This window comes from Camelus ferus, chromosome 1 (genome assembly GCF_009834535.1).
Source record: "Camelus ferus isolate YT-003-E chromosome 1, BCGSAC_Cfer_1.0, whole genome shotgun sequence".
In the NCBI taxonomy this organism is placed as follows: Eukaryota; Metazoa; Chordata; class Mammalia; order Artiodactyla; family Camelidae; genus Camelus; species Camelus ferus.
In genome coordinates this window covers 33,141,857-33,166,248 of record NC_045696.1, presented here as the reverse complement: position 1 = coordinate 33,166,248, position 24,392 = coordinate 33,141,857, and the positions used below count along the sequence as shown (strand labels likewise).

The window sequence follows — 24,392 nt, the reverse complement described above, 5'->3', positions numbered from 1 at the left end:
GTAGAACAGGCCTTCAAATAGATATTTTCAGGAGAAGATTTTATGGGCCCAAATTCTTTCATCTCCTCACATCTAGAAAAGCACTAAAACCATTAATGGTGACATCTGCTCCCCGTGACTAGCAGCAGCCTCTGCCTAGATGTGTGCTTGACTGCACGTGCCCCCTTCACTGAAATTATAGATAATCCTGGCCTTCCTCTCTGCCTCACTGGAGCAGTTACTCAGAGCTACATGCAATGCTGTCTCCTGGGCTCTAGTCCTCACTTTGCCCCCAGTAAAACTTAACTCACAACTCTCTCGTGATTTTATTTCAGTGGACAATAGGAGGGGGTGCTGTGTTTCTATACCCTCCCTGGGCAAGCCACCCTTGCAGCACCTCTATCTGTTCACCATCTTAGAAGCTCTCTAAATCCCTTTGGTTCGGGTTTTACGGAGGCTTCATTACATAGGCATAACTGATTAAATCACTGTCCATTAGTGATCGACTCCACCTCCAGCCACTCTCCCCTCCCTGGAGGTTGTGGGTTGGGGCTGAAAGTTCCAGTGCCCTGATAACACTGTTTGGATCTGCTGGCCATCAGTCCCACATACTCAGGGGTTTTCCAAGTGTCACCTCATTAACATAAATCAGGTGTCTTTCACAGGGATTTGTTATGAATAACAAAAGATGCTCATTTCATCTCTGTTGCTCTGGAGCTGTTTCAGGAACTGGGGACAAAAACCAAATATAATGACAAAAGATACTCCTCTTGCTCCTAGGAAATCACACTTAGCAACCATTTAGGAAGTTACAAGGGTTTTACGAACTCTGGCCAGGAACCTGGGCAAAGAAAGAAACTATATATACTTGTTACTATACAACAGTTTTACAGTAGAAAAAAATCCAAGCGACTCAATGATCAGTCTGAAGAAGAGTCGATAAATTAAAGAGGTTTGTTTTGTTTTGTTTCGTTTTTTTTTTTAAAGATTGAAGACTATAGAAGTGTTTGATCTCAATTCTTGAGGATAAGGCTCTTTAAAATATTTCATTTATCTTCTGAAATAAACATAGTACTTGAGTTAATTTTTTTTTAGGTAGTTATTTGTAATGCCTATTATTTGTTCATCATCCTAATTCATCTGTAAATAAGTTTGAGTTTTGTTATTCACAAAAGATAAAACAAACAAACAAACAAAACAGTGGTAGAAGTTTGGTTTGAAGAGAAGCTGAAAGCATCTCCACACAGTGACGTGTGTGTGGCAGAGTGCACGTGAAGAAGGCTGTGAGGCAGCCTGCCCCTCCTCCCTGAGACCTGTATTATGAGGTGCGGGGAGGTCCCTCAGTCAGCCTTAAACAGATGTTAACAAAAAATAAAGGAAGTTACAGAGAAGCCACTTCCATACCTTCCCTCTTCCTGTTTCTGCCTCACTTATATCCCCTTGCTCTTTCTTCTCCCTTATTTTTTGCTTCTTACTCATCACGCTCCACCTTGTTTTTTCTCTTTCTTATATCATCACCCTTCCACCTGTTTTCTCTCTTCTCTTCTGTCCTTCCTACTTTTCCTCTTCCTTCTTTTGCTTTTCCTTTCTTAAGTCTCTTTGTTTCCCCAACCTAGATTTTCTCCTTTCTCATTTTTTTTCCATTAAGAACATTGTCTTTTTTCATTTATTCCTTCTAGGACACTGCTGGCCACCTCCCACAAAGAAAGGGCATCCTCTGCTTTTTCAGCCTGCTGTGTTGTGAGTTACCTCCCCTTTGGATGTTTTCTGTGTTCACCTTTTTAAAGCCTGCATTTTCAACAATGGGTGGTTGGTTTTAAATCATGTGACTCTGCTTTGAGATACTCATCAGTAGGTGGAAGAACACTAAACTGTTAAGACCTGGCTTATGACTTATTACTGAGATTCAGCTTAAGGGAAATGCAATACAAGTGGCAGTGTCAGAACATTAATAGTGTTATTTGCATTTTCCTGAGAATGCAAGGACATTTGGGACTATGATTCCTCTAGAGTGATCATCTGTAACTATTATATTAATTCTACTTTTTTTACAACTCAATTTCTGACAATAATTTGCATCCTTGAAACACATTCTTTGCCATTAATAGTCCTACCTACATTTTAACCCACAGTGCAAAATTGGCAGCTATAAATTTACTCAGTCTGTTCAGAAAGTGACCAAACAAAACAGTGCCTTAATGATCACTGAAACATTAAACAACACAAAAAGTGCACTGACATGCAATAAAATATCCTACACCCTTCTTCAAAAATCTTGTGAAAAACTTAAAATGCACTTTTTGCATTCTATTGGTAAAAACAAGTCTTTTTAATGTTACTTAAGAAAGACACCAAGAAGGAATTCACTTAAAAGAAACAAAATGGGATAACTGAAAAATTGTGCTCTACACTGGAATTTGACACAACATTGTAAAATGACTATAACTCAATTAAAAAATGTTAAAAAAAATAATTATAACAGCTAAGTTCATAGGTACAGAGAAGAGATTAGTAGTTGTCAAAGTCGAGGGCTGGTGAAATGGGTGAATGGGGTCAAGAGTTACAGACTTCCAGTTATGAAATAAGTAACTTGTGAGGATGTAGTGTAAAATATGGTGACTATAGTTAACAATAATATATTGCATATTTGAAAGTGGTTAAGAGAATGAATCTTAAAAATTCTCATCACAAGAAAAAAACTGTTGTAACTATACATGGTGACAGATGTTAACTAGACTTAACTGTGGTGATCATTTTTCAGTGCATACAAACATCAAATCATTATATTGTACACCTAAAACTGATATAATAGTATATGTCAATTATACCTAAATAAAAAATAAAAATTGCTGTAAAAATTTAAAAAAGACAGAAAGAAAGAAAATGTATTTTTTCCTCAATGTATGGTTTAAACTTGTGTTATTAAAATGAGGCATGTTTTGTTCTATGTTTGGTTATTTTTATTTTAGAACTTCTTTACCTAAGCCAATCAAGAAATAGGATTCCCCACCACCACCACCCAATTCTTTCATTATAAAAACAGAACATGTGAAATTAGAGGGGGGGAAAAAAAGAAGTTTGGTAAAGTATTTTAACTTCTTTCAGGGTTATTTCAGTCCAAGCTTTGGGCAGAGATTCAGGCCAGTTCTTATTTTATCCAAACTAGTGCATTTCTAATCATAATGCTAGCAACCAGCTGTGTTGATTCACTTGTATCTAGTACATGCTTTTATTGTGCTGCAGAGGAGAAGAAGTTTACTTCATTTTGTGCTCAGGCAAGGGTATTTTTCATCAAAAACAATGTAAGTCCATCTCAGATTGTTGCCGTGTTCCACATGACAATTGTGAATGAATACACAAATTTATGTCTTTCAAGCTAGTCTATGACTGATTAAAAAATTTTTTTGACTTTCTCAGATATGAAAATGGACGTATTTAATATTTATAACATAATCATTCATAATACAGAGTTTGCCACTATATAAAAATCATTCTCTGGTTACTGGAATACGCTGAATAATGCCTCAAACAACATTTATTGTTAATATAAAGTTGTCTTCATGCCCAAATATGGGCCCCCATCCCTGAGGAGCCAAGTAACTCACAGACAGGGTCTTGAGCTTAGAAGAAAAGAGGCAGCTTTGTTACTTTTCCAGGCAAGGGATGGGGCAGGGTGATTATATAGCCCGTAGCTTAAACAATAAACAATCATCAGATTCATAAGACTTAGAGTGGCGTCATGATGCCTTCCAGTGACCAATTCTATAGAGGTTGTCACTTTTTTGGTCTTGTAAGCACCCAAGGCCTGGTCTTCTTGGTATTTAGCCTACTTTGTAAGGTTACAGTTCTCTGACCTTCTCCCTGGAGATGGACTCAGAGACCAAGCATGATTACAGCTTTTGATTACTGAAATAAAGTAGAAACAGTAAGATCAATAGCCTTAGTTTTAACAATGGGCCTGGAACTGTGGGGAGCAACCGGTCAGTCAGGTCAGTTGACCGTTTTAAGGGCAAGCTTAAGAATAAGCAATCTGTCAGCCTAAGTGCGGCCATTTTGTTAGTCCTTCAGTCTGTCCTGTTATTTTTTTATGTACATTCAAGAAAAGGTAATATAAATGTGAGGATTAATAATGCCCCTATATATCATATTTTTCACATACATAAACACAAACACACATTATTCAGCGTTAGTTTAGTATCAATTTGTTTCTACATTATGAAGGAAGTCACTTTTAAATTCACTTCAGAAATAAACTAAGGTGACTTTGATTCATTTAAAAAGAAACACAATATAGTGAGCATGGTAACTGCCAATATCTTAGAATATTTTTTATCAGCATGTTACTTTAAGACAGTTTTTTAAAAAAAATATATATGGCCATGAACAGGCACATGAAAAGTGCTCAATATCACTAATTATCAGAGAAATGCAAATCTAACTACAATGAGATATCACCTCACACCAGTCAGGATGGCCATCATTAAAAAGTCTACAAATGATAAATGCTGGAGAGGGTGTGGAGAAAAATGAACCCTTCTACTACACTGTTGGTGGGAATGTAATTTGGTGCAGCCACTATGGAAAACAGTATAGAGATTCCTTACAAAACTAAAAATAGAGTTGCCATATGATCAGCAATCCCATTCTGGGGCATATTTCCAGAGGAAACTCTAATTTGAAGAAATACATGCACTCCAATGTTCATAGCAGTACTACTTACAATAGCCAAGACACAGAAACAACCCAAATGTCCATTGACAGATAACTGGCTAAGGAAGATGTGGTTATATGTATACAATGGAATACTAGTCAGCCATAAAAAAGAATAAAATAATGTTGTTTGCAGCAACATGGATGGACTTGGAGACTGTCATAGTGAGTGAAGTAAGCCAGAAAGAGAAAGAAACATACCATATGTTATCACTTATATGTGGAATCTTAAACAAACAAACAAACAAAAAGACACAAATGAACTTATTTACAAAACTGAAACAGATTTACAGACATAGAAAACAAATTTATGGTTACTAAAAGGGAAGGTGGGGGGAGGGATAAATAAGGAGTTTGAGATTAGCAGATACAAACTACTATATATAAAACAGATAAACAAGGTCCTACTCTATAGCACAAGCAATGATATTCAATATCTTATTATAACCCATAATGAAAAAGAAGATATATACCTATATATCTATATCTCTCTCTATATAACTGAATCACTTTGCTACACCAGAAACTAACACAATATTTCTTCAACTATATGTCAATAAATAAATATATACATATGGCCATGGACAAATTATCTGCTAAATTAAGTGCTTGATATAAAAATAATATGTAATCCTAACTCTAATTAGATTCTAATTAAATGTAATAAAATTATATTGCATTTTTTCAGGTACTCCAAAACTGAAAATCAGGTAAAACATATCTAATAATAAATGCAAATATGGACAGGATTCCCATGATCTGATGTAAACAATGTGGAAAACATATTAAGTTAGAATGTATAATTTGTAGTAATTCAAAAAGTCTTCTACATTATATTTGTAAATAAAAAAGTTAATTTATCTTGATATATAAAGGTAAACTCAACAAAATATTTCAGTGTTCCTCTGAAATTATTTTGTTTGAAGACATTCCTGAAACACTGAGAACCTACATTTTTTATAAGGAAAGCATGCATGCTTGATTGATAAGCAAATGATACATATTGTAATAATGCATAGTGCAGCATTTGAATATCAAAAAAACAGTTTCTACAGGTTGTGATCAGGACTCTGAAACTGAGAAGAACATAAAATAAAAAAGAGGAAAACAATGTATCCATCCTGTTACTAAATAGTGAACTCATGCCCCAATAAAAATAGTCTCATTTTTATAAGTATCATCCCATTAAATGAATCAATTTGAAGAGAACAGTTTTATCAGTCCATGTATATAAATCCAGTTCCCTTTCTCTCATTTTTCCTTAAGTCTCTGTCCTAGAATTTGTGGTCAGTGAAGGGCAATTCCAGTAGGTGGAGTAATAGTAAAGCAAATACTCTATGTAACTCTATAACTTTCTGCTTCTCTTGTCACTTTGGGCAGAAATTAGCATAAATCAGATGGGGTTAATATAGAACAGAAGTAAAAAGCGTAAGTACAGATAAATGCATTGATTTACAGAGTAAATGTATTGCTGTAGAACAAAAACATACTCCCTTTAGTCTTCAATTTTCTCTATATTTTTCCTTTTCACTTTCAAAAGTTACCCAGAGAACTTGTATTTAATACAAAAGCCTGCTTATTATCAGCCACATCAAATTTGACAGAGAGCTCCTGAGTTATGTACTAGGGGAAATCAGAGAGGACAGACTCAGGCAAATTCAACATTGGTATTCAGGGCATTTGAGATTTCAGAGAGAGAGCTTTCAAATAAGGTCATGGCCCTCCCAACCCATGCTGGGTTAGCCTGGTCAGAGCCTTCACTGTCCTGTGCAGAAGCATGACAGAGATCTTTGCAAGCACTGAGAGGAAAAGAGAGATGACAGGGATGGATGCTCTCCGTGCATCTGTCTCTACCCAGGGATGATACTGAGCTTTCACTAGCAAAAGTTTATCTACTAAACAGGAATATGTTATCTACAAATATCTATATGTAATGGAAGATAAATAAATTTAATTTATTCTATCTCCAGATCTCTATCTATATATATAAAACTAGAGAAAAAAATCAATGTTTGTATTTTATCACCATCTTTTATCATTCGTAACAGAACTCTCCCTTCCTCCCAGACTCTGGTCATAAAATCTTGGGAACAGCCCCACTTGAACAAGTGAAAACATGCTAAGTGTCCAAGAGAAGGCCCTGGGATTGCTCTCTGAATGGACAGCAGTTTGTAGATGTCCCTTCTGAGTGCTTTTGTCACTTGTGGATTCATTTAGAGATTATGTCAGGATGCCAGGATAATCTAGTTTAGAATCATGGAGATCTTCGGTCTACCTTGTTTTTATGCTTTCCCTTTGGCTTGTCAAGCAGAGTATGTTAACCGATGCCCTGAAGTCTAGGTAACATGTACTACTGTAGTGACATACAGAAACATACAGTGTCTTCAGTGTTTTCCTTATGTTCAAAGTACTACAAATGAAGAATGAATTAAAAACAACTGAAATAAGACACATTTCCTTAGTCTGAAACTGGCTTCTTTTTGCTATAGCTAATGTTGTCTCATCAACTGAATAGATACTATTTTATCAAAATGTATGAATGAGAAAATATTAATATAAGCCATGAATTCCACAGTCTACTACATTACTTCTTATCAAATATTTCTCTTTAGGATAGTTTAACATTATAATTATGCACCATCACAAAAATTTTTTAAATCAATATGACTACTAAAGTTACTCAAATAAAATACAAATGTTTAAATTCATTCTCTCATCTATATTCTGTATATGTATTTAGTTTCACTAATTTAGGAAAAATGTATAGACTGTGATTTGCACACTTCTATATTCTATTTGAATTTATCTTAGAATCATTAGATAACTGAGCATAAAATTCCAAAATTCTGAAAGTACCTCATAATAGCAATTTTCATTAGCATAATTAAACAGCATAGAAATTAATAAAAATATTAAGATCTAAACAAAAGTGAATCTTTAATCAAGACTAATCTTGACTCTTCTTACAATTGTTAAACAGAGCGAGAAAAATCAGTATGCTCATGTAAATATTTTCCACCTAATAATCAACCTAATCTCTTGGTTATTTCTCTTGTCCATATAATTCCATGTCCCTCACAAGTAGATAACCATTTTTTTTGTAGCAGAGCTACAGAATCCCAGAGGACACATTGATATTTTTCCTTCATTTTGAGGGGATAAAAAAATTAATAAGTCACTCCCAGAAGGATAAAAGTATCTTATCAGGGAATAGTCAATCAACCAAAGGAAACACATTTTATTAGAATATGTCATGTTGGTGGGAACACTCCCTGCCTCTGATACTGCATTTGCATATGAAGACACCTGCGTTAGAACACCTCTCCTTGTTACGCTCCTCATGCTTAATTTCTCTTTTGACTGGTTATCACACCGGTAGGTAAGAAGATGCAGTTATTTACTATCTGGGTCATATTTCTTGACTTTGTAGAATTGAAGCATTGAGAGGTTTAATTTCTAAGCTTTTGCTTTATTTTTCCCACCTTGACCAGTGAGAGGCAGCTATCTTGAAAAAACTCAAGTTGCTTTGTAAACACAGAGTTTCCTGGGAGGGGTGGTTCCAAGGCATCTACATGTATAGGAAAAAGGGGGCGATGTGGGAGAAGGAAAGAATAATAATCAACCTCTTTTAGATACAAATCTAGACAATTTTTCTATGCTTTTTTTTCTGTAACAATTTTTATATCCATCTGTGCTCTATCTTATTTTTCAATTTGTTTCTAATTCAGGAGGGAAAGAGAGGAGTGCTATATATGGACACCCTCAATCCCCAAGATAGGTATGACATTCTGAGAACCTGTCAGGTGAATACTATTAAATGTTAAATACGGTGCCAACTTTGAGATACCTTACAACTTATCTGAGAAGAGGGTATCCTATCAATTTCATATGATACCATATTATTTTGTACAATTAGTAATGTCTTCTAAAATCTCCTATAACCAGAAGACAGTCATAAAATAATAATACAATCTGTTGAGAATGTGATAATTTGTACCTTAATGAAGGAGCTGTTCAGAAGTTTGGGCCTCCAAATTAGGCCTCTGTAATGTTTACATAACATGTTGGATATTTCCTAATAACTTTTAGTCACTAGAGTGTGAAAGGACCACTGATATTTAAGTGTAAACAAAGAGTTCCTTTTTTTCAATAAATATTGTCTTGAAGCTTCCTATACATGAAGCTTCAGTTTACAACAATGTGTCAACGAAGTCATAGATAACATGTTCTTTAAGATTATATCAACTGGTATTGTCAGGATGATACTTTCAACACAATTAAAAGCACTTTTTAAAAATAACTAGGTCAAACTTCTGTAACGTTTTTTACTTCAAACTGATATGAAATACAATTACTGTATAATCTCCCTTAAAGAAAAATATGTAGTTCTCATTACTTTCATAATCTTCATTTAAAGACTATATCAGTAATCTTGAATCAGAGGTAAAAATTATCACAAGGATTAGGATTAACAGACACCCATTACTATATATAAAATAAACAATATGGGCTTACTCTATAGCACAGGGAACGATATTCAATTTCTTGTAATGAGCTGTAATGGAAAAGAATCTGAAATATATATATGTATGTATATGATAATAGAAGTGCTTTGCCTTACACATGAAACTAACATTGTAAATCGACTACACTTCAGTATAAAATAAGAATTTAAAAAAACACAGGAAAAATAATTTGGCCGTATGGCCCTATTAATGTGTGAAGGCACAAAACCCAGAAGAATCGGCTTAACAATAAAGCAAAAAAAACTATGTTCATAAATTAAGTCTATATGCAGGCTATTGTTCAAGGACAGAAAGCAGACTTTTTCCATGAAAATGTAAAAGATTAATGGATTTGTGGACAGAAATGAATTTTTAGAGACTCACCTCTTAATCTCTCTGACATACGGACACAGACATGTATGACTTTAAAGGCATAACATGATTTAAAATAGAATATTACATATGGCACATTGTGACTTGAAAATGATGTTTCTAGTATGAATATAATATTAGCACAAAGAAGGTACATCCCAGAGAAGGCAAAAATCATTATGCGGTAAGTTCTATCTTATCTAGATGGCAAAAGAGGTCATGTCAGTCATGAAGGACAATTCCAAACTATTGCAGCTGAGCAGAATTCCATTATAAATCACCTCAATAGAACATCTCAATATCCATAGACTCAATTTTACAAAGTCACCAAATCATGACCTCATTTTGATAGTGATATACACCGTGACTGTTGATCTGGTTTCATTACTAACTAGTTGTGCACCTGCAGATCCACACTCCCCCCTTTTGAGGATTATGCTCTCCATCTATAAAATACAAGGATTAAAATAGATGATCTTTAAAGGCCCCTGTAGAGTGCAGATTCTGTGTTTGTTTCCCTAAAAATGCAGAGAGAATGTACCAAGAATATTATTCTCGCTTCTCAGTGTCAGTACTCTTGAATGAGACTATTTTGCATTTTTTAAGTGATGAATAAAAGAATATCAGGTTCAGTTTCGCTAGATGCATCAATTCCCTAGGAATGTGAGTGGATTCTTCACCTGCGCAGGGAAGAGTCACTCATCACTGATTTACTTATTATAAAGGCAATGTTTCTTGATGTTTGGGAGCCTTCCAATTCAGTTCTCCATGAATGACTAGTTTCCATCACACACACATTACATACTAAAAATATGGGTATATAATAAAGTGCCATTAACATTCCCGATAGTTATAACTCAACAACAGATAGTCTCAAACCATTAAATGTTTTAAATTAGAAAAGTTTTCTGTTCATGAAGTAGGGTTTCCCAACCTCAGCACTATCCGCATTTTGGACTGGATAATTCTTTGGTGTGGAAGCTGTTCTGTGCATCATAGGATGCGTAGCAACATACTTGGCTTCTAGCTGCTGGTATCAACTTCTCTCAACACACTGCAACAACCAACAGCATCTCCTACGGGGAAAACATCTCCTAGGGGTCCAGTGGCCCCTGACTGAGAACCATGGGTGCACTGCAATGCTAGATATGTATGCACACTCTCAGGAAAGAGCAGAAGTTCTCCAAATTCTGATTTTAATGCTCCAGGATTAATTGTTTCATTTGGGTTTAAGCATTTATTATTACATCTAGTGTGGACTTCTAGACATATACAAGTCAAGAAACAAAGACTATTTTAGCCTCGTTTTTCCTAAACCTTAAAATTATAGTGAACCTATACAGACAGTTCATAAAGGCCAAGATACCAATACAATTTAAATGTCCTCTGAGGGATGAATGGAAAGAAAAACTGTAGCTTACAGACACAATGGAATCATATTCAGCCATAAAAAAGGGAAATCCTGACATTTGTGATGATATGGATGAAACCAGAGCACATTATGCTAAGTAAGACAAGCTAAACAGAGAAAGACAAACACTAAGTATGGCATCACTTACATGTGAATTAAGTTTAAAAAAAAAAGTCAAGTAATGGAAACTAAGAATAGAATGACTGCCGGGGGAGAGAGAGGGAGAAATGGGGAGAGGTAGGTTAAAGGGTACTATCCTTCAGTTCTAAGAATAATTAGTTCTGAGGATCTAATAAATAGCTTGGGAGCTATAGTTCATAATATGGCATACTTGAGAGCTGCTGAGAATAAACCTTAAGTGTTCCCAACAGACACACACACACACACACACACACACACACACACACACACGAGAAAGTTAACTCTGTGAGCTGATGGATATGTTAATCACCTTGAACAGGGTAATCATTCCACAATGTATATGTATAGCAAATCGTCACATTGTACACTTTAAATGTATACAATTATATCTGTCAATTATTACTCAATAAAGTTGGGATGGAGGGGAACACAGAATGAAGCTTCTGCTGAGGAAACAGTTCTACAGAGGTGCTTCCCTGAGCACAGAATGTCCTCGTTACTGGACAAACACCCTGAATTTCCTGTGTGCTATATGACTAAGAAGCGGCCGACTGAATGCTGTGTCCTTTTCCATGACCTCTGTGCTCCAAACATTTTATTATGCTAGCAAAACCAAAAATTACCCTTTTTTATTTCTGGTTTTGAGCCAACAAGTTGGTTGGTTCCTAAGGAAAATGTCTTTATCTACCCAGAGTTTTGTTTTCTTTTTCCCTCTTTGTGGATCTGTGACACTCCATTATTATTCGTGTGCATACAGTGAGAATTATTTCATATATTTAATAGTTTTAAAAGTAAGTGTGATTCCAGCCACCATGTATCGATGCTCTGGGCATTCTGTTGAGGCAAACTCATAACTGGCATTAAACCTGGAGAGAATTATGCATGTCCGCAGAGAGAACGTGATCCACTTAGAGCACGGCCACACAGTGACTTCAATCAGGTTTACTTTTCAAGTGTTAAATGGACTGAGTGCCTCTAAAGGTTTTTGGACACTTTCCAAAATTGAAGTAGTGCAGTTTTTTGTTGGAAGTCCAAGTTCTGTGGCTAAACTGGGAGAATCTTTAATATGAAGGAAATAAGTAGGATTCCAGGAAGAAAATGCATCCAGGAAAATTAGATTGTAATTTATTTATATGCTAATTAGTAAAACCCAATGCAAATCTGAAGGAAGCCAGGGATTGTTTTTCCTTCTAAGCATTAAGAACACATCAAATATTATTTAAGCTGCACTCAGTTACAGCAGCGTGAAAGAAGAGACTCCATCACTTAGGTCTATTTTCTTTAACAGTCATATTTTTTCATCACTAATTACTTATTGCTAACCTACCAAAGTCTCCTAAATATGTTTTCTAATCAAATGCATAAAACTGCTAGTGCATAAACTTGCTTGCCATATTCATTCTTATAAGAACAATCATCAAAATGTATATATATATGTGTATATATATCTTGTGGGGAGGGGGGAGGAAGTTATACCATCAGGAGAAGCAGTCAAAGTAGCTCACTTAACACTGACAGTGAATATCTGTGTTTGCAGGGATATAAATTTTATGAGGTGAGTTGAAAGAGACCTTAAAAATAATCTAATTATTTTAAAAAATATGAACAGAGAAGCCCAAGACTGCATAGCCAGCTACCAAAACAGTGAGGACGAGAATGCAGCCCTCCCTTCTCCCAGGCCATTTCCTCGCAAAACTACCTGAGCTTCCAAAGCTGTGTTCCTTTGAGCCACTGGGATTTTCATGCCAGCAGTCTGCTGCTCAGCAACACAGATGCAGTCCCTTAGTGCTACACATAGATGTATGGGCCATTTAAAAATCTGTGCTGGTAATAACAGAGAGACGTAAACACTCTATGTATTTGTCTGGTTTAATTCTGTCATCTGGCATCCACTAGCAAACAAAAAACTTGCTTTTAAAAGTACTCAAAAGTGAGTTTCTTTGTTTTTTGCTTTGTTTGTTTTTGCAGTGCCCTACCCATAGCCAATATTTGCAAATTCAGGGATTATATTTTGTGTATCTCCCTATCATGTTGATGAATTAAATATGATCTTTTTTTTTTTTATACAGGGGGATATTGGGAACCTATCAGAGCAAATGAACACAAGCTTTCTTGACCTTACATTTGTTTTTGTTTGTTTGTTTTTTGGCATACCAGAAGCCAGATTCTTTATGACTTCCATCAGAGGTAGATGAAGTAAAATAATTTTTTCCCCTAGATATTAGCTTCTTGTTGTTTTTAGGTTTTACAGGTTATTGTTGCAGAATTCAATTCCCACTCCTCATGTTTAATATAAAGTCTACAACAGAGGGGTTTTGTTGCTGTTTAAATAAAGAGCTAACTAGCTAATCCTGGTAATCTGACTATGGTTCTGGTTGAAGACAATGATGAAGGGGGATCCTGAACTCACGTCCTCCTGTGAATCTGCAGCTACATAAAACCCTAAAGTCTGGCTGAGTGATGACTATACATGGGGCAAACAAGAAGAAAGCCATGTCAAAGTGGGTAGAAGAGGCTGAGACACAATCTTGCCATAAACTCCATCCATAGCACCTCAACCCACAACTGGGAGAAAATTCAAAACCCAGAGCTTATCTCTAGGGAGTGAAGAGTTCAAATCCTAAGTGGGGCCTGCACCTCAGAGACAAGCTTCCGAAACACCTAAATTTGAAGACCAACAGAGCTCGCATGATAACACATACAAGACTGTGGCCATCTGGGAGACAGCTCTAAGAGTCCTTGTACTCAGACTTACCCACCCCAGAGCCCAGCTGATTGGGCCCAGACTTAACATAAAGGAGGATCACTTGCTTACATCAAAGCATGGGCAGGCATCTAATTTAACACATGTCTAGGAGCCTGTGGAACACTATCCAGACATGGAGTCTCCTGGGTTCCACTTTTATGCTTTCCCTTTCCTGTGCTCCAAAATGCCAGTATCTCCTGGGCAGAAGCTGTTCCACGTGTCTGGAGCCTTGGTCACTGTGGCTCCCACCCAGGAAATGCCTCTTGGTTCCTGACTCTGGGGGCCAGCAGAGTTTGGGTTCCTGGTCCCAGGAGACTGCAATAATCAGTGTCACTCAGAAAGAAGATCACCTTCTGTCTGGCACTCCAATTTTACTGACTTCCATCAGGGGAGACCCTCTGTTTCATGGCTCTGGCAGCCCATGGGGCTTACTCTCATGAGTGCCACAGGACTTTAACTAACAGAGAAAAAGTTCTTAACAGCTCCCACCCCAGGACACAAGAGGCAACACATCCAGGAGCTCAGTCTTTCTGTGAAGAAAGCCTACTAGGTAATCATCATGGCTGCAGCCTGGGTGGCAGGCTGCTAGGGGCTGACCGCAATCCTTCCTCTTTGCCTACCTTTGCACTCTTCCTCTGCTGTGATCTGGAACGTAAGTACCTTCTGGAAGGGAGGTTTATATGTGGCTGGTAACCTGGCTGTTACGTCTGGTGTCTCAGTTTGGGCAGCTGCCACCCAGGGGATGACTCTTGATCACCTGGCGATGATGGCCAGGGCACTTGCATCCTGGGTCCCAGCAGACTGTGGCAATGGAGAGATGGTTTGGGGCAGGCCGCCTGCACCCCGTCTTCCCCACAAGGCACTGGACAGACTAAGGCACACTCCCAATCTGTGAAAGAGGCTCTGCTTGTTCTGGAGCTTCAACCTGAGGTAGAGACTTCAGGTTTGACAAACATCTAGTCAACTGTGAAGCTGCTCTCAAGGAGTACAGGCTGTGGGCAGCATCTTGGCGCTCTCCCTCTGTCTCACTCCATCTTGCCCTTTTATTTCAGAAAAGAGCTTGTATGCTCATCTGGAGCCCTGGTTTTTGTGACTGCTGCCCAGGGGACACTGCACAATCCACTAGACAGTGGGGTTTACACTTGTAGTCTCACCTGACAGTGAATACTTGCATACTTTTAAAAGCTACTGCCTAAGAGTCTGCCTGAATCTAGGTGCTGAGACTTCTCTTAGGGACACTGACAGGTCTTGGCACTTCCTCAACTATTGGAAACTATTAAAAATATAATAGGCTGCTTGGACAAGCATAAAAGTTTGAGAGAGAATAAAGAATTGAAGCAGGGTTGAACAACAAGTTTCATCTTTACATGAGACCAGTCTTTCAAGACTGGGAGAGGCGATTGTCTCATCTACTGTATAGAAACTAACACAGAATCAAGAAAAATGAAGAAACAGAGGAATATAGTCCAATTGAAAGAACCAGATAAAAACTTCAGACAAGACCTTAATGAAATGGAGATAAGCAATTCATGTGATAAAAGAGTTCAAAGTAATGGTCATAAAAATGCTCCCTGAACTGGGGAGAATGGATGAACACAGTGAGTGCTTCAACAAAGAGATGAAAAATATAAGAGTACCAAATAGAAGTCAGAGTTAAAGATTACAATATGCATTAGAGAAGGTCAACAGCATAGTAGATAAAGCAGAAGAAAGGATCAGTCAACTCAAAGGCAAGACACTGGAACCTACACAATCAGAGCTGCAAAAATAAAATGAAATAACAAAGAGTGAAGATAGCATAAGGGGCTTAGAGAATATCAAACAAACAAACATTTTTATTATAGGGCTCCCAGAAGGAAAAGAGAGAAAAAGGCAAATATCTTGTTTGAATATATAATGGTTGAAACATTCATTAACCTGGAAAAGGAAACAGACAGTTAAATCATGAAGCCCAGAGATCTCAAGATAAGAGTAACTCAGAGAGACTGACACCAAGACATATTATAATTAAAATGTCAAAACTTAAAGACAAGGGGAGAATATTAGAAGCAATGAGAAAAACAACTTGTTATGTACAAAAGAACCCCCTTAACACTACCAGCAGATTTTTCAATCGAAACTTTGAATGACAGAAGGGAGTGGCATGATATATTCAAAGGGCTAAAAAAAAGGATTTTAAAATTCCAGCCAAGAATACTCTACCTGGCAAAGTTATCATTCTGAATTGAAGGAGAGATAAAGAGTTTTCCAGATGAGCAAAAGCTAAAGGAGTTCATCATAACTAATCCAGCCTTACAAAAAATGTTAAAGGAACCTCAAGCTGAAAAGAAAGCTTGCTAATTAGTAACAAGAAAGTATATGAAAAAATAGACATCGTTGAATAGTTCAGTATACAGTAAAAGTAATGGACTATTCCTTATAATGCTAATACAAAGGTTACAAAACAAAAGTAGTGAAAATAACTATGATTGCAATAATTAGTGAAGAGATACACAAAATAATAAGATGTGAAATGTGACATGAAAAACATAAAATATGGAGTATAGAGTAAAAAAGACTGAACCTTACAATGGGATCAAACTCAACTTGTTATCAACTTAAATTAGACCGATACAGATGTAAGTTGGTATTTGTAAGCCCCATGCTAACCACAAAGCAAAAATCTATATTAAATACACACAAGATAAGAGAAAGGAATCTAAGCATATCACCAAAGAAAGTCATCAAATCACAAAGGAAAAGAGCAAAAGAGGAGACTACAAAAACACCCAGTAAATAACTAACAAAATGGAGATCTATACTCTTTAATAATTTACTTAAATGTAAATTAATTTCAAAAGACATAGAATGGATAACAACAAAATAAAACAACAACAAAAACATATCTATATCTATCTATATCTATATCTATATCTATATATGCTGCCTAAAAGAGACTCACTTTAGATATAAGGACACATACAGACTAAAAGTGAAGAGATGGAAAAAATACATTCTATGAAAATGGAAACCAAGAGAAAGCAGGAATCTTTGTACTTATATCAGATAAAACAGACTTTAAAACAAAGACCGTAATTTAAAAAAAAATGATGGCTGTTACACAAATGATAAATCCAACAAGATAAAACAATTGAAAATATATATGCACCCAACATAGGAGCACCTAAATATATAAAGCAAATATAAACAGACCTAAAGGGAGAAATAGACAGCAATACAAATAATAGTGGGGGATTTCACTACCCCACTTACATCAATGAATAGATGAATAGATCATCTAGACAGAAATCAATAAATCAGGGAAATCAAAATCAAGTAAACTTTGGCCTTAAACAACATATTAAACCAAATAGATTTAGTAGATCTATAGGGAACATTTAATCCCCCCCCCCAAAAAAAACCCAGAATACACATCTCAAGTACACATAGAACATTTTCCAGGATAGAAGACACTCAGGGCACAAAAATAAGCCTTAAATTTAAGAGGACTGATACCATATTAAGCATCTTTTCTGACCACAATGATAAGAAATAGAAAATTAATTACATGAAGTAAACTAGAAAATACACAAATATATGAAAATTAAACAACTGCTACTGAACAGTCAAAAAAAGAAGTCAAAAGAGAAATTAAAATAATACCTTGAGACAAATAACAATGGAAATACAAGATACCACAATTTGTGTGATGCAACAAAAGCAGTTCTAATAGAAAAGTTCCTAGAGATAAATGCCGACCTCAAGAAACAAAAGTCTCAAACAACCTAACTTGAAATATACTTCAAGAAATAAAAAAAAGAAGAAGACCAAAGTTAGTAGAAAGAAGGAAGTAATGAAAATTAGAGCAGAAATAAATAAAATTGAGACTAAAAAGACAATAGAGAAGATCAATGAAACTAAGACCTGGTTCTTTGAAAACATAAACAAAATTGACAAGTCTTTAGCTAGAATCACCAAAAAAAAAAAAAAAAAAAAAAAAAGTAAATAAGAAATGAAAAAGGAGACTTTATAGCTGATACCACAGAAATATAAAGGATCTTAAGAGACTATCAACAATTATATAATAACAAATTTGACAACCTGGAAGAAATGGATTAATTCCTAGAAACATACAATTTACCAGGACTGAATCATGATGAAATAGAAAATTGGAACAGACTGATTTTGAGCAAATAGAGTGAATCAGTAAACAAAAATCTCTCAACAAACAAAAGTCCAGGACCAGATGGCTTCACAGGTGAATTCTACCAAACATTCAAAGAAAAATTAATACCAATCTTTCTCAAATTCTTCCAAAAAAACAGAATAGGGGGGAACTCCTCCAAATCTATTTTATGAGGCCAGAATTATCCTGATATCAAAACCAGACAAGGACTCCACAAGAAAATTATAGGTCAATATCACTGACGAACTTAGTTGCAATAATTCTGAACTCAGTATTAGCAAACTGAACTCAATAATACATTAGATGATTCATACACCATGATCAAGTGGGATTTATTCCAGGGATGCAAGGATGATCCAACATCTATAAATTAGTCAATGTAATACACCACATTAACAAAATGAAGGATAAAAATCAAATAATTTTCTCAATAGATGCAGAAAAAGCATCTGACAAAATTCAATATCCATTTATGACAAAAATTCTCACAGAGTGGGTATAGAAGGAACATACCTCAATATAATAAAGGCCATATATGACAAGCCCACAGCTAATATCATACTCAATAATGAAAATCTTAAAGTATTTCTTTCAAGATAAGGAACAAGACAAGGATAACCACTCTTACTTTTATTAAACATCATATTGGAAGCCCTAGCAAGAGCAATTAGTAAAGAAAAGAAAAGAAAAGAAAAGGCAGTCAAATTGGAAAAGAAGTAAAACTGCCACTGTATGCAGATGATGTGATACTTATATAAAAACCCTAAAGATTCCATTAAAAAAAAAACTGCTAGAACTAATAAGCAAATTCAGTAAAGTTACAGGATATAAAATCAATACACAAAAATCCGTTGCATTTCTATACACCAATAACTATCAGAAAGAAAAATAAGATATTCCTCATTTATAATTACATGAAAAAGAATAAAATGCCTAAGAATAAATTTAACAGGGAGGTGAAACACCTGTACATTGAAAACTGTAAGACATTGATGAAAGAAATTCAAGACATAAATAAATGGAGAGAGAATCTCTTCTAATCTCATGGATCAGAAGAATCAATATTGTTAAAATGTCCATACTACCCAGAGCAATCTACAGATTCAGTGAAATCCTTATCAAAGTGACAATGACATTTTCCAAATAAATAGAACAAATAATCCTAAAATTTGTATGAAACCAGAAAAACAAGAACAAAACAAATTCTGAATAGCTAAAGCAATACTGAGAAAGAACAAAGCTGGAGCCATCACATGCCCTGATTTCAACTACTACAAGGCTATACTAATTAAAACAGTACAGCACTGGCATAAAAACAGATACACAGATCAATGAGACAGAACAGAGAGCCCAGAAATAAACCCACTCACATATGGTCAATTAATTTATGACAAAGATGCTCAAAATACACAATGGTAAAAGAACAGTCTCTTTAATACATGATGTCAAGAAAACTGGACAACCACATGCAAAAAAAATGAAACTTGACTACTATATCATACACAAAAAATTAACTAAAAATGTAAAGATTAAAGAATATAATACCCATACATCTAAATTAAGATTATAAAAAGTAAACTGTAATGTTACTCTGTAGATTTAACTTTTATTCTTCTCATCACAGAGTGAACTGAAATCAGGATTGGCAATTTATCTCAGTCACTATTTACATAAAATTCCAAGAGTATTTTTCAACACATTTTCCAGTAGCCATTTAAAAAAATCCTAAAAATAAGGCAAAAAAAAATAAGGTTTAATTTTGGGGGTTTTATCCCTGAAAAAAGTACTTTGAAGATTAATAAACAAGTAATAAAAGCATTACCCTTTATGACTATGTAGTTCCCACTTGATGTAAGTTATAAAACTATTAATTCATCTTTAAACATCAATAGTAAAATGATGAAATGTGTTACATAAGGAAGGATCATGCATAGTGTCATGAATTTAATGCATAAATATATATATAGAATATTTCAACACAACTCTGATATTAATAGTTTTCCTCTACAAAGAGTTAAACATTCTAAAAAAGATCAGTGATTCTAAGTTTAACTTTTAAGTTGTTTGTAAAATGTAAGAATAACTCTTTTAAAGCCACTTCCATATATAGATACGATCTCTTCACCCACTTCTAACTAATATACACTAACAATTGTTGGCATCTCTCACATTGTTTCCACTTGCCTGGCATATTGTACATATTTCCTAAGTTCATTTTCATAATGATGATGTGATTTAGGTTCTACTACCATAAATTATCATATGAAACAACAGAATCCACAGGTTCTAGGAGGAGATCTGTGATCCCAAATTATGTCCTTGTGACTCCTAACACATTACTGCCTGAAGGAAATGATAGGCCTGAGGTTCTAGAAACTTCTCACTTGAATACAAGTATTTGCTTGAAGACTTAATTTTTGGAAATACAACTGAGAAAGATAAATCCTAATTCTTTTAAATGATAATTATCCCCAATTTTTCTGCCACATACAAGCAGAAAATTAGCCTGGGGTGACTTACTGATTCTATTTCACCTATTTTTAACTCACTACACCATTTTCTCAATCTCTAATTTATTCCAGTCTCAAAGGAAAACGGGGGTGGGTGTGGCGATGAAATCTTTGGAAGTGGCTGAGGCTTGTACCAGGGGCTGGGTTAGGGATATTATCATAATCAAATGATACAAAAAGAAAACCTTGGGGTGAAGGGAAGGGTGGGGGAAGATGGGGAATTTAAAAAGCAAGGAAATTTCCCCAAAACATTTCAAGTTGTTGTCTAACACCAAAAACCTATACTTGGAAGTGAGAATTTGTTCCTTTCATTAAATTAATTCAAGTATTTTCTTTACCACTGAATATTTTTTGCCTGGTCCAATTTTGCTTATTTTAGTGTTAGATACTCAAGTGGAAAACTTTAGGAGGGCATAGTTTTTGGTTTTTTTAAAATTAAACTTCTGGCCATGTATATACAGAACCCAACAAAAAGGATGAATAAAAACAATTGTGATTATTCTCTGTAATTCACAGCCACATCCCTTCATTAAATACTAACAGAATACAGGTATTAATTTCTGACTTAAACTTTGGTATTCTGAATGAAAACTAATATGTACTAAATATTTTTACACTATCTGCCTTGTTACTATATTTTATGTCATGAAATTCAACCTCAAAATATTAATACATTAAGGATATTAATGTCTTAAACCATGATAGTTCATAATTTATAATAAAGTTGATTATAAATCAATAGTTTGCTTAGTGTAATCCTTCAAAAATACCAACTGTATCTCAAAAGATGAAATAAGTGCTACTTTAAAAGCAAATAAACTAAAATATTATCAGTGAAACAAATTCTCTATAAGAACAGCTTACAGCGAGAGACTGAGGATTAAAATGATTCTCATTATAAAGATTTGCAGTAGGAAGCTGGGTTATTTCTAAACTCAGTAGAACAGAGATGCAGTAAGACATGAACTTATAAGCAGTAGCCAGAATGACTGTGGATAAGGGTTAACTTCGCTGAAGTAATTAATAACTACAAGACCAATATTTCAAGGATGGCACTGAATTCTACTCAGCCTACTCTGGCTTCTAAAAAAGATCTAAATATGTAAGAGTTTAAAAATACGGTGCACCATTATATATGAGTTTACAGCTATTTTCCCCATTATACTTTTTAAAAATAATACTTTATATTACAGCCATAAGGAAAAAAAATGATTATTTTCTTTTTTCCCCTTAATTTAAAGTGATTCTCCATTATATTTTTGGCTCATTTCTTCAGCAGGTGTCAAGAAAAATTCAGGAGAGGAGTAGATTAATAACCTACATTATTAGCTTAATGCATACTTGCAGAATAAATGAGTGAACAAACTGGTACTAGAACTTTAAGACAATAAGTTTAAATGGAAGTGATATTATTTTCAAGGTGAAATCTGAGCTGCAAATCTATGAATAATTTAATTATTTTAGAATACCTATTTCTATAACATCAGTATAACTTACTTTCCCATATGAAATTTTTTTGAAGAAAGGACATAAATCAAGTTAGAGTTAATAAGCCAGAAACAGCAAAGCACCCTGCGTATGCTCATGGAATGAGGAAACATCTTTTATTTTGTAACTTTTTTTCCTTTTACCTGGCTGTCTATATGAGATGACCTCACACTACTTAAACTTGGGAGAAAGTTCAGCGATTTTTAGTTTCAAAAAATAAGAGGGGAAAGGATTTTTGTGTAAAATCATCTTTGTTCTCCCCAAAATGATTTTTATTGCTTTACATAAATGAATTTTTAAACGCCACACAGATTTCCTTTTACCTAGAATCAGCAGTCTTCATATTTGTGAGGAGAAATCCTCTCTATTTGGAAAATGTATAACACTAAGATCTGAGTAGTACTGACTAAAACTTACTGCCTTTAAAAATCCCAGAACTGACCAGATAAACTCGTAGAAATAGGACCCACAATATGTGTGAAACAATATAAGTAAGTTATAATAAAATTTCAAGAGACTATTGACAAAAAGAACATAAAAGCAGCAATAACAAAGATATGATGGACCAATAGATGAACTGCAGACTTATGAACAACAATGGAAGCCAGAAGACCATGGAGTAGTATCTTCTGAATGATAAGAAAAAAATAGTCACCAACCTAAACCAGCTTATACAACAAAACTATATATTAATAATAAGAGTAAAATAATGGTATTTTCCAACAAACTAGAGTTAACTTTACCACAAGTAATTCTTCCCCAGAGAAATATCTAGAGGATATATTTCAGAAAGGAAAACAAACAAACATATCCTAGAAAGATGGTCTAAGATGCAAGAGAGAATAGTGAAAAGACTGGAAGGGAGAAAATGATGTAAAAATACAGGGGAAAAAAAAATGTGAACATGAAGAAACCACCTGCAAGCCAAGGAGAGAGGTCTAAAACAGATCTTTCCTGAATAGCTCTCAAAAGGAACCAATACCAGTGACATCTTGATTTTCGGATTTCTTGCTTTCAAAACTGTGAGAAAAGAAATTTTTGTTGTTTAAGCTCAAAAAATGCTATACATTTATTAAAATCTAAATAAAAGTTATCTGTATAGTAATAATAATAATATCAAATGTGTCTGGCTAAAAAGAAGGAAGTAAAATCACAAAAGGATGATCTGTAAAGCAGATTAGAATTGACAAAGTGAAACAGCCTTAAGGTATTTGAGTCATTCAGAGGGTGGTCTACAGTATTAAAAGAAGCAAGGGAAGTGACAGCCAAAACCCAAACTTCCCAATTTTACAAGGTAAAAGTCAGTGAAAAATAGGGGGAAAAAAGAAACATTTTCAATTGATATGTAAAGAAAGAAAGAAGGAAAAAAGTCTTAAAAAAGTGAGACACCATAAAACACTAAGTAAGATGAAGAAATATGTTAAAATAGATCAATTATCAAAATGACTACACTTGCCAGTTAAACAAAAACACAGAAAGTCTAAATGGAAAATCAAATAACATCTTACAGTATGCTAGGTACAAGAAATGTACACAAAACATAAAGAGCCCCAAATTTCCTATGTATATAGGAAGGTGAGGGTCACTACACAATAAATGTTCCATTAACCAGGGTTATCTAGCAATTGTACATTTGTTTACATTTAATACCTCAGTAGTTTTAGATTAGGTAGAGCTACCTATGTCACACCATTTAAAATGGCAGTAGCTGAAGTAATATTTTTCCCCTTTCATGGATTTAAACTTCCAATGGTGCTTTGAGAATTTTGCCTTCAAATTCCTTGGGGACCAGGCTTTTTCTACCATATCTCTCAGTCACACATAGATATAGTCTCCTTATCCCAGTCTAAGATGACACTTGTGTCCCATGCTGTAGGCTAGAAAAGGGACAAACAAGGGCCAAAGGTCTCTGCCAACTTTCATCTAAAGACTTTGAAAAAATACCTTATACTACTTATATCCCATGAGCCATGAACCATATCTAGTGATAACATCATGTGTGGATACAAGAAAGCTTGAAATGACAGTCTGTACAGCTCCTGTGACTACTGAAGAAGTAGAGAACAGATTTTGGAAGACACCCAGCAGCTTCTGCTTCAGTAGTCTCAAAATATAAAAAGCCAAAGTTGATAGTCAACTACAGAGGAAAACTGACAACCACTATTATAGTGAGAGATCTCAACATTCTTCTCTCAAAGTCTGCGAAGACCACAAAAATATTTTTATCTCCACAAATACATATATATATAATATATATATACATACACACATAAATTTGAACAAAAGGATTATAATGCTAGATTAAAGGACATATATAGCACCTTGAAACCAACTGAGGAATGTTCATTCTTAAGGACACAGAGTG

At 34.8% G+C, this 24,392-nt stretch overlaps 1 long non-coding RNA gene across 1 annotated transcript in view; it reads left to right on the top strand.

Moving 5' to 3' along the window:
* Positions 1–2,686, top strand: part of LOC116663033 — a 132,569-nt gene extending 129,883 nt beyond the window's left edge. Inside the window, exon 4 of the long non-coding RNA XR_004319054.1 lies at positions 1,659–2,686. This is a non-coding gene — a long non-coding RNA (uncharacterized LOC116663033). The remainder of the gene's footprint in view (positions 1–1,658) is intronic.
* Positions 2,687–24,392: the final 21,706 nt, after the last annotated feature.